The sequence below is a fragment of the Rhinatrema bivittatum genome, chromosome 1, assembly GCF_901001135.1.
Source record: "Rhinatrema bivittatum chromosome 1, aRhiBiv1.1, whole genome shotgun sequence".
NCBI lineage: Eukaryota > Metazoa > Chordata > Amphibia > Gymnophiona > Rhinatrematidae > Rhinatrema > Rhinatrema bivittatum.
Genome location: NC_042615.1, coordinates 524,028,831 through 524,043,421, shown reverse-complemented (window position 1 = coordinate 524,043,421; position 14,591 = coordinate 524,028,831). Strand labels below are relative to the sequence as shown.

The 14,591-nt window shown below is 45.8% G+C and overlaps 1 protein-coding gene and 4 non-coding genes across 5 annotated transcripts in view; all 5 read right to left on the bottom strand.

Moving 5' to 3' along the window:
- Positions 1–1,099: 1,099 nt before the first annotated feature.
- TRNAT-CGU lies at positions 1,100–1,172 on the bottom strand. Its single transcript has one exon. It is a non-coding gene; the product is annotated as a tRNA-Thr (tRNA).
- A 1,356-nt stretch (positions 1,173–2,528) lies between these two features.
- TRNAT-CGU lies at positions 2,529–2,601 on the bottom strand. Its single transcript has one exon. It is a non-coding gene; the product is annotated as a tRNA-Thr (tRNA).
- A 1,356-nt stretch (positions 2,602–3,957) lies between these two features.
- On the bottom strand, positions 3,958–4,030 carry TRNAT-CGU. The gene has a single exon. It is a non-coding gene; the product is annotated as a tRNA-Thr (tRNA).
- A 1,356-nt stretch (positions 4,031–5,386) lies between these two features.
- TRNAT-CGU lies at positions 5,387–5,459 on the bottom strand. Its single transcript has one exon. It is a non-coding gene; the product is annotated as a tRNA-Thr (tRNA).
- Positions 5,460–13,187: 7,728 nt separating this feature from the next.
- Positions 13,188–14,591, bottom strand: part of KANK1 (KN motif and ankyrin repeat domains 1) — a 169,491-nt gene continuing 168,087 nt past the window's right edge. Inside the window, 1 exon segment of the mRNA XM_029613151.1 lies at positions 13,188–14,416. The gene's annotated coding sequence lies outside the window, so the exon portion shown is untranslated.

Here is a 14,591-nt window from a genome sequence, read left to right as displayed (position 1 = left end):
TCTGTACCTTCTCCATCGCAACTATATCTTTTTTGAGATGCGGCGACCAGAATTGTACACAGAATTCAGGCTGCCGTCTCACCATGGAGCTATACAGAGGCATTATGACATTTTCCTTTGTATTCACCATTCCCTTTCTAATAATTCCCAACATTCTGTTTGCTTTTTTGTCTGCCATAGCACACTGAACCGACGATTTCAATATGTTATTCACTATGATGCCTAGATCTCTTTTTTGGGTGGGTGCACCTAATAATAGAACCTAACATTGTGTAACTATAGCATGGGTTATTATTCCCTATATGCATCACCTTGCACTTATCCACCTTAAATTTCATCTGCCATTTCGATGCCCAGTTTTCCAGTCTCACAAGGTCTTCCTGCAATTTATCACAATCTGCTTGTGATTTAACTACTCTGAACAATGTTGTATCATCGGCAAATTTGATTACCTCACTCGTCGTATTTCTTTCCAGATCATTAATAAATATATTGAAAAGTAAGTGTCCCAATAGAGATCCCTGAGGCATTCCACTGTCCACGCCCTTCCACTGAGAAAATTGTCCATTTAATCCTACTCCCTGTTTCCTGTCTTTTAGCCAGTTTGTAATCCACGAAAGGACATTGCCACCTATCCCATGACTTTTAACTTTTCATGGAAGCCTCTCATGAGGAACTTTGACAAACGCCTTCTGAAAATCCAAGTACACTACATCTACCGGTTCACCTTTATCCACATGTTTATTAACTCCTTGAAAAAAGTGAAGCAGATTTGTGAGGCAAGACTCGCCTTGGGTAAAGGCATGCTGACTTTCTTCCATTATTCCATGTCTTTCTAGATGTTCTGTGATTTTTATGTTTAGAACCACTTTCCACTGTTTTTCCTGGCACTGAAGTGAGACTAACAGGTCTGTAGTTTCACAGATCACCCATGGAGCCATTTTTAAATTTTGGGGTTACATTAGCCAGCCTCCAGTCTTCGGGTACAATGGATGATTTTAATGATGGGTTACAAATTTTTTTAAACCAAACCAATTTAGAGAAGAGCGAGCTGATCTTCTCTGCTCCCACTGGATTGGCTGTTAAAAGGGCAGCTAGAAGGCTCTGATGAGGATTGAACTCATGACCCCTGATTTACGAAACCAGTGCTTCTACCACTGAGCTACAGAGCCACGTGGCAGGCTTTGTTAGACAGTGGAAGGCTCGTTTCAATTGTGCCACATGCTAACTTCATGGCGTGCCCCCTAGTCTATTACCTGAAAGAGTAAATAACCGATTCACATCTACCCGTTCTAGACTTCTCACGATTTTAAACACCTCTATCATATCCCCCCTCAGCCGCCTCTTCTCCAAGCTGAAAAGCCCGAACCTCTTTAGTCTTTCCTCATAGGGGAGCTGTTCCATTCCCCTTATCATTTTGGTCGCCCGCCTCTGTACCTTCTCCATCGCAACTATATCTTTTTTGAGATGCGGCGACCAGAATTGTACACAGAATTCAAGCTGCCGTCTCACCATGGAGCGATACAGAGGCATTATGACATTTTCCTTTGTATTCACCATTCCCTTTCTAATAATTCCCAACATTCTGTTTGCTTTTTTGTCTGCCATAGCACACTCAACCGACGATTTCAATATGTTATTCACTATGATGCCTAGATCTCTTTTTTGGGTGGTAGCACCTAATATAGAACCTAACATTGTGTAACTATAGCATGGGTTATTATTCCCTATATGCATCACCTTGCACTTATTCACCTTAAATTTCATCTGCCATTTCGATGCCCAGTTTTCCAGTCTCACAAGGTCTTCCTGCAATTTATCACAATCTGCTTGTGATTTAACTACTCTGAAAAATGTTGTATCATCGGCAAATTTGATTACCTCACTCGTCGTATTTCTTTCCAGATCATTAATAAATATATTGAAAAGTAAGGGTCCCAATAGAGATCCCTGAGGCATTCCACTGTCCACGCCCTTCCACTGAGAAAATTGTCCATTTAATCCTACTCCCTGTTTCCTGTCTTTTAGCCAGTTTGTAATCCACGAAAGGACATTGCCACCTATCCCATGACTTTTAACTTTTCCTGGAAGCCTCTCATGAGGAACTTTGACAAACGCCTTCTGAAAATCCAAGTACACTACATCTACCGGTTCACCTTTATCCACATGTTTATTAACTCCTTGAAAAAAGTGAAGCAGATTTGTGAGGCAAGACTCGCCTTGGGTAAAGGCATGCTGACTTTCTTCCATTATTCCATGTCTTTCTAGATGTTCTGTGATTTTTATGTTTAGAACCACTTTCCACTGTTTTTCCTGGCACTGAAGTGAGACTAACAGGTCTGTAGTTTCACAGATCACCCCTGGAGCCATTTTTAAATTTTGGGGTTACATTAGCCAGCCTCCAGTCTTCGGGTACAATGGATGATTTTAATGATGGGTTACAAATTTTTTTAAACCAAACCAATTTAGAGAAGAGCGAGCTGATCTTCTCTGCTCCCACTGGATTGGCTGTTAAAAGGGCAGCTAGAAGGCTCTGATGAGGATTGAACTCATGACCCCTGGTTTACGAAACCAGTGCTCCTACCACTGAGCTACAGAGCCACGTGGCAGGCTTTTTTAGACAGTGGAAGACTCGTTTCAAATGTGCCACATGCTAACTTCATGGCGTGCCCCCTAGTCTATTATCTGAAAGAGTAAATAACCGATTCACATCTACCCGTTCTAGACCTCTCACGATTTTAAACACCTCTATCATATCCCCCCTCAGCCGCCTCTTCTCCAAGCTGAAAAGCCCGAACCTCTTTAGTCTTTCCTCATAGGGGAGCTGTTCCATTCCCCTTATCATTTTGGTCGCCCGTCTCTGTACCTTCTCCATCGCAACTATATCTTTTTTGAGATGCGGCGACCAGAATTGTACACAGAATTCAAGCTGCCGTCTCACCATGGGGCGATACAGAGGCATTATGACATTTTCCTTTGTATTCAACATTCCCTTTCTAATAATTCCCAACATTCTGTTTGCTTTTTTGTCTGCCATAGCACACTGAACCGACGATTTCAATCTGTTATCCACTATGATGCCTAGATCTCTTTTTTGGGTGGTAGCACCTAATATAGAACCTAACATTGTGTAACTATAGCATGGGTTATTATTCCCTATATGCATCACCTTACACTTATCCACCTTAAATTTCATCTGGCATTTCGATGCCCAGTTTTCCAGTCTCACAAGGTCTTCCTGCAATTTATCACAATCTGCTTGTGATTTAACTACTCTGAACAATGTTGTATCATCTGCAAATTTGATTACCTCACTCGTCGTATTTCTTTCCAGATCATTAATAAATATATTGAAAAGTAAGGGTCCCAATAGAGATCCCTGAGGCATTCCACTGTCCACGCCCTTCCACTGAGAAAATTGTCCATTTAATCCTACTCCCTGTTTCCTGTCTTTTAGCCAGTTTGTAATCCACGAAAGGACATTGCCACCTATCCCATGACTTTTAACTTTTCCTGGAAGCCTCTCATGAGGAACTTTGACAAACGCCTTCTGAAAATCCAAGTACACTACATCTACCGGTTCACCTTTATCCACATGTTTATTAACTCCTTGAAAAAATTGAAGCAGATTTGTGAGGCAAGACTCGCCTTGGGTAAAGGCATGCTGACTTTCTTCCATTATTCCATGTCTTTCTAGATGTTCTGTGATTTTTATGTTTAGAACCACTTTCCACTGTTTTTCCTGGCACTGAAGTGAGACTAACAGGTCTGTAGTTTCACAGATCACCCATGGAGCCATTTTTAAATTTTGGGGTTACATTAGCCAGCCTCCAGTCTTCGGGTACAATGGATGATTTTAATGATGGGTTACAAATTTTTTTAAACCAAACCAATTTAGAGAAGAGCGAGCTGATCTTCTCTGCTCCCACTGGATTGGCTGTTAAAAGGGCAGCTAGAAGGCTCTGATGAGGATTGAACTCATGACCGCTGGTTTACGAAACCAGTGCTCCTACCACTGAGCTACAGAGCCACGTGGCAGGCTTTGTTAGACAGTGGAAGGCTCGTTTCAAATGTGCCACATGCTAACTTCATGGCGTGCCCCCTAGTCTATTATCTGAAAGAGTAAATAACCGATTCACATCTACCCGTTCTAGACCTCTCACGATTTTAAACACCTCTATCATATCCCCCCTCAGCCGCCTCTTCTCCAAGCTGAAAAGCCCGAACCTCTTTAGTCTTTCCTCATAGGGGAGCTGTTCCATTCCCCTTATCATTTTGGTCGCCCGTCTCTGTACCTTCTCCATCGCAACTATATCTTTTTTGAGATGCGGCGACCAGAATTGTACACAGAATTCAAGCTGCCGTCTCACCATGGGGCGATACAGAGGCATTATGACATTTTCCTTTGTATTCAACATTCCCTTTCTAATAATTCCCAACATTCTGTTTGCTTTTTTGTCTGCCATAGCACACTGAACCGACGATTTCAATCTGTTATCCACTATGATGCCTAGATCTCTTTTTTGGGTGGTAGCACCTAATATAGAACCTAACATTGTGTAACTATAGCATGGGTTATTATTCCCTATATGCATCACCTTGCACTTATCCACCTTAAATTTCATCTGCCATTTCGATGCCCAGTTTTCCAGTCTCACAAGGTCTTCCTGCAATTTATCACAATCTGCTTGTGATTTAACTACTCTGAACAATGTTGTATCATCGGCAAATTTGATTACCTCACTCGTCGTATTTCTTTCCAGATCATTAATAAATATATTGAAAAGTAAGTGTCCCAATAGAGATCCCTGAGGCATTCCACTGTCCACGCCCTTCCACTGAGAAAATTGTCCATTTAATCCTACTCCCTGTTTCCTGTCTTTTAGCCAGTTTGTAATCCACGAAAGGACATTGCCACCTATCCCATGACTTTTAACTTTTCCTGGAAGCCTCTCATGAGGAACTTTGACAAACGCCTTCTGAAAATCCAAGTACACTACATCTACCGGTTCACCTTTATCCACATGTTTATTAACTCCTTGAAAAAAGTGAAGCAGATTTGTGAGGCAAGACTCGCCTTGGGTAAAGGCATGCTGACTTTCTTCCATTATTCCATGTCTTTCTAGATGTTCTGTGATTTTTATGTTTAGAACCACTTTCCACTGTTTTTCCTGGCACTGAAGTGAGACTAACAGGTCTGTAGTTTCACAGATCACCCCTGGAGCCATTTTTAAATTTTGGGGTTACATTAGCCAGCCTCCAGTCTTCGGGTACAATGGATGATTTTAATGATGGGTTACAAATTTTTTTAAACCACACCAATTTAGAGAAGAGCGAGCTGATCTTCTCTGCTCCCAATAGATTGGCTGTTAAAAGGGCAGCTAGAAGGCTCTGATGAGGATTGAACTCATGACCGCTGGTTTACGAAACCAGTGCTCCCATCACTGAGCTACAGAGCCACGTGGCAGGCTTTGTTAGACAGTGGAAGGCTCGTTTCAAATGTGCCACATGCTAACTTCATGGCGTGCCCCCTAGTCTATTATCTGAAAGAGTAAATAACCGATTCACATCTACCCGTTCTAGACCTCTCACGATTTTAAACACCTCTATCATATCCCCCCTCAGCCGCCTCTTCTCCAAGCTGAAAAGCCCGAACCTCTTTAGTCTTTCCTCATAGGGGAGCTGTTCCATTCCCCTTATCATTTTGGTCGCCCGTCTCTGTACCTTCTCCATCGCAACTATATCTTTTTTGAGATGCGGCGACCAGAATTGTACACAGAATTCAAGCTGCAGTCTCACCATGGAGCGATACAGAGGCATTATGACATTTTCCTTTGTATTCACCATTCCCTTTCTAATAATTCCCAACATTCTGTTTGCTTTTTTGTCTGCCATAGCACACTGAACCGACGATTTCAATATGTTATTCACTATGATGCCTAGATCTCTTTTTTGGGTGGTAGCACCTAATATAGAACCTAACATTGTGTAACTATAGCATGGGTTATTATTCCCTATATGCATCACCTTGCACTTATCCACCTTAAATTTCATCTGCCATTTCGATGCCCAGTTTTCCAGTCTCACAAGGTCTTCCTGCAATTTATCACAATCTGCTTGTGATTTAACTACTCTGAACAATGTTGTATCATCGGCAAATTTGATTACCTCACTCGTCGTATTTCTTTCCAGATCATTAATAAATATATTGAAAAGTAAGGGTCCCAATAGAGATCCCTGAGGCATTCCACTGTCCACGCCCTTCCACTGAGAAAATTGTCCATTTAATCCTACTCCCTGTTTCCTGTCTTTTAGCCAGTTTGTAATCCACGAAAGGACATTGCCACCTATCCCATGACTTTTAACTTTTCATGGAAGCCTCTCATGAGGAACTTTGACAAACGCCTTCTGAAAATCCAAGTACACTACATCTACCGGTTCACCTTTATCCACATGTTTATTAACTCCTTGAAAAAAGTGAAGCAGATTTGTGAGGCAAGACTCGCCTTGGGTAAAGGCATGCTGACTTTCTTCCATTATTCCATGTCTTTCTAGATGTTCTGTGATTTTTATGTTTAGAACCACTTTCCACTGTTTTTCCTGGCACTGAAGTGAGACTAACAGGTCTGTAGTTTCACAGATCACCCCTGGAGCCATTTTTAAATTTTGGGGTTACATTAGCCAGCCTCCAGTCTTCGGGTACAATGGATGATTTTAATGATGGGTTACAAATTTTTTTAAACCAAACCAATTTAGAGAAGAGCGAGCTGATCTTCTCTGCTCCCACTGGATTGGCTGTTAAAAGGGCAGCTAGAAGGCTCTGATGAGGATTGAACTGATGATGCCTTCTGAAAATCCAAGTACACCAGATCTACTAGTTCACCTTTCTCCACATGTTTATTAACTCCTTCAAAAAAGTGATGCAGATTTGTGAGGCAAGACTCGCCTTGGGTAAAGGCACTTATCCACATTAAATTTCATCTGCCATTTCGATGCCCAGTGAAGAACGAACAGGTGGTCTGTTTTGTGCACAGGTTCCAATCTTTCCAGGTATTGGACTAGGAGTCTGCCGATGTTTATAAGGCGAAGAAGGCGTGAGTCTTCAGAGTCTTTATGTTCATCTGGAGATGATAGCGAAATGGTTTGGTTCACGTGATACTGAGAAACCACTTTCAGTAAGAAGGAGGGGACAGTGCGCAGTTGTATGGATCCAGGTGTGAACCTAAGGAACTGTTCTCGACAGGATAGTGCCTGTAGCTTGGAAATGCGACAAGCTGAACATATTGTCACCAAGAATACAGTCTTCAATGTTAAGAGGCGTAGTGACAGACTACGAGTTGGTCTGAAGGAAGTCCCAGCTAAGAAGTCTAAAACTAAATTGAGATTCCATAGAGGCACCGGCCTCTTTAGGGGTGGTCGGAGTTGTTTGACCCCTTTCAGGAAACAGGACACATCTGGATGGGTTGATAGATTGATGCCGCCCACAGCTGCTCTGAAGCAGGTCAGCGCGGCAACTTGAACCTTGAGGGAGTTGAGTGACAATCCCTTCTTCATCCCATCCTGTAAGAACTCCAAAATCATGGGGATTTTGGCTGTCTGCGGGAGAATCCCGCGGACCTCACACCAGGCTTTGAACACTCTCCAGATTCGTATGTAAGATAGGGATGTGGAGAACTTGCGCGCTCGGAGCAGGGTGTCAGTCACGGCCTTTGAGTAACCTCGCTTCTTCAGGCGAGTCCTTTCAAGGGCCAGACCATAAGAGAGAATCAAGACGGATCTTTGTGGAGGATCGGACTCTGCCGGAGAAGGTCCCTGTGTGGAGGTAGGCAGAGAGGGTTTCCCGCAAGGAGTCTTTGCATGTCTGCGTATCATGGTCATCTTGGAGAGTCCGTGGCCACATGTAGAACTAGTCCCCTGTGATGCTCTATCTTGCTGATGACTCTGCCCAATAGTGGCCATGGAGGGAAGGCATACAGGAGGTCTTCCTCTGGCCAGGTCTGGAAGAGGCCGTCGATTCCGAGGGATTGTGGCTCTCGTCTGTGGCTGAAGAACCTGGGGACTTGGGCACTGAGACGGGTGTCCAATAGGTCCATGGCTGGGAGGCCCCAGCAATTTACTATCAGTTGGAAGGCTGTGGTCGACAGTGTCCATTCCCCCGGGTATATGCTCTCTCTGCTGAGGAAGTCTGCTGAGACGTTGTCTTTTCCCGCGATGTGGGAGGCCAAGATCCCTTGTAGGTTTATCTCCGCCTTTGCCATGAGGGGGTCTATTTCCAGAGACACCTGTTGGCTCTTGGTTCCTCTCTGGCGGTTGATGTAAGCAACTATTGTCGCGTTGTCCGACATTACCCTGATTGACTCACCACGGAGTCTGTGGCTGAATTGCAGGCACACTAGTCTGACTGCTTGAGCTTCCAGGTGGTTTATGTTCCATTCCGCCTTTTTCTTGTTCCATTGTCCCTGGGCCATCAGTTCCTGACAGTGGGCTCTCCACCCTCGCAGGCTCACGTCCATGGTGAGCAGGATCCAGTTCGGTGGGGATAGGTTTACTCCTCTGCTTAGGTAGTCTTCCTGTAGCCACCATTGGAGCTGGGCCCGGATCTCTGCTGGTAGTTGGAGGTGAATTGAGTAGTCCTGGGACAATGGGATGCATCATGACAGTAGGGAATGCTGGAGCGGTCACATATGGGGCCCTTGCCCACGGAACGACCTCCAGGTTGATGCCATGAGGCCGAGGACTTGAAGGTAGTCCCATACCTTGGGGCGTGCATTGGTAATCAATCATTGCAATTCAGTTTCCTTCTCCTTGGAGGGGGGAGGAAGACTTTGTTCTGTTTGGTGTCGAACCAGGCTCCCAGGTATTCTAGCGACTGAGAGGGCTGTAGGCTGCTCTTGCTCGTGTTCACGACCCACCCGAGCTCCTGCAGTAGGCTCGACTCTGCTGGTCACCTGCCGGCTCTCCTCCGGAGATTTTGCCCTGGTCAGCCAATTGTCCAGGTAAGGATGTACCAGGACTCCTTCCTTCCTCAGTGCTGCCGCCACAACCACCATAATTTTGGTGAAGGTCCTGGGGGTGGTTGCTAGGCCAAAGGGAATTGCCCGGAAATGGTAATGATGACCTAGTATCGCAAATCGCAGGAAGCACTGGTGATCCTGATGGACTGGGATGTGAAGATATTCTTCGGAAAGGTCAAGGGAGGTTAGGAACTCTCCCGGTTTTACTGCCATTATAACGGAGCACAGAGTTTCCATGCGGAAGTGTAGCACCCGCAGATAACGGTTGACATTCTTGAGATCCAAGATGGGACGGAATGACCCCTCTCTTCTTGGGAATGATAAAATAGATGGAATAGCGCCTAGTATTTTGCTGGGGCGTGGGCACCGGAGTTATTGCCTTCAGGCTGAGTAGTCTTGTTAGTGTGGTTTCTACTGCCAGTCTCTTGGAGTGGGAGTGGCAGGGTGATCTCATAAATTTGTCTCGAGGGATGCTGTGGAATTCCAGAGAGTACCCTTCTCAAATGATGTTTAGGACCGATTTGTCCAACATTATCTCGACCTACCTTTGGTAGAAGAGGGCAAGTCGACCCCCTTTATTTTCTTCCTGTGGATGGGTCGGCCTCTTCTCATTGTGGGGCACAGCTGGAGCCTGCTCCTGGTCCTGCTCCCCTGTCTGCTCCGAAAGGACTGGGACCTTCCGGAGGAGCAAGGTGCCTGGAACTGTGTGTTCCTGTAAGGTCTAAAGCGCTGCGATCCTCTGCCCTTGGTTCTGCTGGGGGAGGGATGTTGAGATCTTTTATTCCTATCTTCAGGTAGTCGAGGCACTGGAGATTCGCCCCATTTGTTGGCTAACTTCTCCAATTCGCTTCCGAATAAGAGAGATCCTTTAAAGGGCATTCTCGTGAGATTTGCTTTAGATGTCGCGTCCGCAGACCAATTTCGTAGCCATAGTTGTCTTCTGGCTGCCACTACCGAGGCAATGCCCCTGGCTGAGGTGTGCACTAGATCTGAGCTTGCATCAGTGAGGAAGGACGCTGCAGGTTCCATCATCTCCCCGGTATGAGATTCGGAGGTATCAGTCTCTCTTGTGAGGAGCAAACAGGAACATGCCACCAGTGTGCAGCAGGAGGCAATCTGCAGCGTCATTGCTGTTGTGTCAAAGGCCTGCTTAAGGATGGATTCCAATTGTCTGTCCTGTGTGTCCTTCAGTGCTGCTCCTCCCTCAACGGGAATCATTGTTCGCTTTGAGACGGCACAGACCATAGCATCCACTTTTGGGAAACGCAGGCGTTCCTTGGCCGCAGGTTCCAGGGGTATAGGGCTTCTAATGCCCGCCCCCCTTTGAAGCTGGCCTCCGGGGCATTCCATCAGTTCCTGGATATCTTCCATCATTGAAAAGTAGCATGAGGCTGTTGCAACCGTCCCTTTCCGATGGCTTCACTCCACCTACCTCTGTTTGCTCCTCCTCATGCTGCGGATGGACGCCTGGCTGCCGCAGCATCTGCCTGCCGCCTCTCCGGCATCCCTGGACCGGCTTGGGCGCTGCCTCCCGCCATGCTCCACTGGTACCAAAGGGTGCACGCGCCGCGCAGCCCTTCTTATTTCCTACTTGGCGCGAACCTCCGGGGCATCCCCCCGTGATGATGTCATGATGCCCGGATATTTAAAGCCTACTTTGTTTGCTAGCCTTTGAGTTAGCATGGGGGTTATCCTATGGGAATCCTACGGATGGGATTCGCTCTCCGTACCCAGCTACTCTGCCTCTCCAATCTCTATTGGATTCTCTAATGCTAAAGGGGTACCCGCTTCTCGGGGGCCTCACTTGCTTTCCAGGTTGCTATCAGGAAACCGGTACTCGCTCCTCGAGGGCCCATGTTCCCTGACTTGCTGCCTACTCCTACCTTCTCTTCTGCCTGGAAGGATTCGCTAATCTTCAACATCAGTGAGTACTACTATCTTCACCTCAGAGCTGTTCCCTGGAGCCAGGCACTCGCTCCTCGAGGGCCTGCCTCCGTACCAGCCCCAGTGCTATCTCCATGGAACCTCTGCGTGAGTACATCATCTGCAAGCCTCCCAGCTCTCAGGGTTCGGATACTCGCTCCTCGAGGGTCTGCTCTCCCTACCCTGAGGATCTCCATACTGGGGTTTTGTATATTCTCCACTGTACTCATTCTCTTAGTTCTTTCCACTACAGCACTGCTACCAGAGGAGTCGCTGTTCCAGCGCCTGAGGGACACCAGCCCTGCTAGGCTATTCCAGCTGCTCACTACTGCCACCTCTGGTGGCTTCCTTACACAGTCAAATAAAAGATCAAACTCTGTGTTTGTGTGTCCTGAGCTAAGCCTGATCTGTGGCCCCTCACGGGACTTCCCCCCGTGGGTGTGGTCAGCTGCCACAGTGTCCAAGGGTCCACCCAAACCTCACAGTTTATAACAGAGGCCTTGCGAAGGGACACCAAGATGGGGTTCTTCTTTGGTTCTGCCATAGGGTCCGTGCCTGGAATACCCAGCGTCTTTAGGGTCTGGGAAACAAGGGCTGGTAATTCGTCCTTGTGGAAGAAACGAAGCATGGTTCGGTATGGTTCCATCCCTGGAGGGATTTCTTCTTCCTCTAGGGAGTCACTCTCATCATCTGAGGTGTCTGGATCCCTGTTAGGAAAATTCCTAGTTAGGCGAGGCATGTCTCGAGGCATCCGAGCCGGACCGGGAGGATCTAGAGTTCCCGGTAGAGGTTGAGCCGCTGGGGCTGGTTGCGCCTGAACGAAGGTTTGCAGCCCTTTGAAAAATTCCACCCAGGAGAAGGTCCCTGGGTCCATTTTGATCCCAGGGAGGGATGGAGTAGGGGCCCTAGAGGTGCCCTCCTGTGGGGAGGCCATGTCGGAGATAAATAGGGCTGGGGAGCAATCGTCGGTAGTTCAGGACCCCTCTCCCAACAGTAGGGGGTCCATGCTTTGTTTCCCCCAGGGATTCTTAGCAGTGCTGGCACAGGCAGGACTCCAATTCAGGCTGCGCGGCTCTTACGTGGCAGGCTGTGCAAAGGGAGTGTCCCCTGGCCTTCTTGGGCGGCGGTGCCATTGTTTTCACGAGTTGGAGACCTGAATTTAAAGATTTTTTACCTTACCTGGTCTCGGTGCTTACTGGCCGCGTGCCGGTCTCCAGCTGCGGGGGCAGAGGGAAATACCTTTACCGCCGTGCTCGATTCTGCACCTGCTGCCTTTCAGCCACCCTGGGGGCTAAGTCCACGCCGGGAACCTGGGGGCTAAGTCCACGCCGGGAACTGGCTACCGGACCAAGGCCCACCTCAGGGATATCGGAGATCACCTCAGGAATTCTCGACTGGGGGAGGGACCCTTAGGTTTCACTGTAGGAGAGCTGGGCTCGATCTTCTTAAAGGTAAATTTCTTTCTTCTTTGCTGTAATTGTTAACACTATTCTAGTGTGGTATAGTGTCCGCATCTGCTAGGAGATGGAGAGATACCGAGGAAGTGAGGTCAGTGCAGGGGTATATGTACCCAGGATGACGTCAGCTTGAAATCTGACTCAGTCTCCCATCTGCTAGCAGAAGAGCACAATACCCATTGGTCCTGAGTCCATCTAGCTACACGCTAGGAAATGGGTTAATTTATATTGCTCTAAATCTGTTTCATGTATTCATACTCATGGACCAAGTTTGCATCACTGTTATTAATATTTTGTTTTTAATAAAAATGGTCAAATTCAAAAAAGAAGGGTTGATCTGAAGCAACAGTACATCAAAATGCAGAATTCAGACACCTTCATTCAAAAGAAAAGAGGGTGTGAAATTTTAAGAAATGGAGTGTACAAAACAACTGCTGCCACCTAAAAGTCATCAAGAAGGCAGGAGAAGCGAAAGCAGTAGCTGCTGAGGAGATGACTACCAGCTAACAAGGAAGACACAAAAAGAGATGCAGGTTATGAGTGCTAAAAATCAGACACCAGCCTGTAGAGAGGATGAGTTACTTCCACGCATCAGCACCACCGGAGAATGTTCAATCACCCAGGGAAATATAGCAAAGTTTCTGTAACTTGAGAATGCAAAAATGTCACATTGGCACACGCCTAAAGAATCCCTATGTCATAAAAAATTCAGAACCATCATGCTTCACTGATGTAGCTATGGGCCCCTTTTTTGGGTGAGGGGTAGGAATGAGGGCAACTAAATGCACAGAAGAAAAACAGCATAAAGAGGTTTTATTCTGAAAATATGGCAAGAGTCTAAGGCACTTCAAACACTTAAATACATACATGACTAGAATGAATGGGAAACATTTCATAAATATGCAGAAAGCTACCTTTTCATTAGAGAGGAATACATAGCTGGTGTCCCTAATTTGATGCAATGCTAAAACTTAAATGATACAGTGACAAACAATCCTACAATTAATAAAAATATGGTAACAGTATATGTAATTCTTCATGTAGTGTCTTTTTTTTTATTACTCCAGAGAATATAAAATATGTGGAAAATACTGTGTGACAATTTTTAATATAGATACAATTTTCTTTAATATAAAAGTTATACAATACATCAATCTATGCTCATTTTTATTTAGCAATTTTAGACCACATAGGGGGTCTTCCGAAGTTCCATTTCCTAAAGTATCAAACCCCCGCCCAGACCTAAGGAGCTGGCTGAATATGCCAAAAAAAAGTTCACATTTCTTCAATAACCAGAACACCCCCCCCTCCCTCTCCAAGATTAAAAACAAATTTAGTTTGGAATGAAAACTTAGGAAAATGGTTATTGCCAACTATTCAGTGTTTAGTAAATATAAATATTCAGAGAGAGTTTTAAAAACTATGCTGCTGAGACCATGGCACCCATCCAAAAGAAAAACAGACCAAAAATAAAAATTCCCAAAGCAAAGTTTCAGCCTGCTCCAAGAGATAATTATAATGTTAGGCAACACATACTGCAAACATGACATCACGTTTGCTCTGGACGAAGAGATGGCAGTCCGTTCGTTGACTCTCTGCTGAATGACGGGAGGAGAGAGGGTCCCCAGCAACGGATCTGTCAGCACGGCTGCAGGGGCAGCCTGAGCAGGCTGCCAAGTTCAGGCACAAGACGTTTACATTCAGTATCTGTCGCTATGAACTGTAACAGTTAGCAGCTTAGAGATGGCGTTCAGGCACACACTGATCCTCGTGCATTATTTAATCAAACGTGCCTCTGTGGGTAGGGCTGGGGGGCATTTTCCTATTCAGCCTAGGTGTACCCTAGCAAAAATAAGAAAAACAAGGATGGTGATGGGAAGAAAAGAAAGGAGCATCAATTAAAATCCACGAGATGATAAGACTATTCGGCATATTACTGGGTGCACATCTTAAGTCGTCGGTGGGTAAAATCTTCCACCCCACAATTAAACAGAAGAGGTTTCTTCCAGGCTAATATAGTGGCTGTAAGAGAATAAAGATTTATTTTAGACCCAAGCTTTTGTCACCTGTTCTGGCAGGGCCGATGATGTATGTAAAGGAACTAAGGTGTGAATATGCCACTAGTGTTTAATATGATGGTTCTTTATGATGAATACTTAAGTGCGGTGTTTGTTTGTCTTTCATTATTAAAATATCT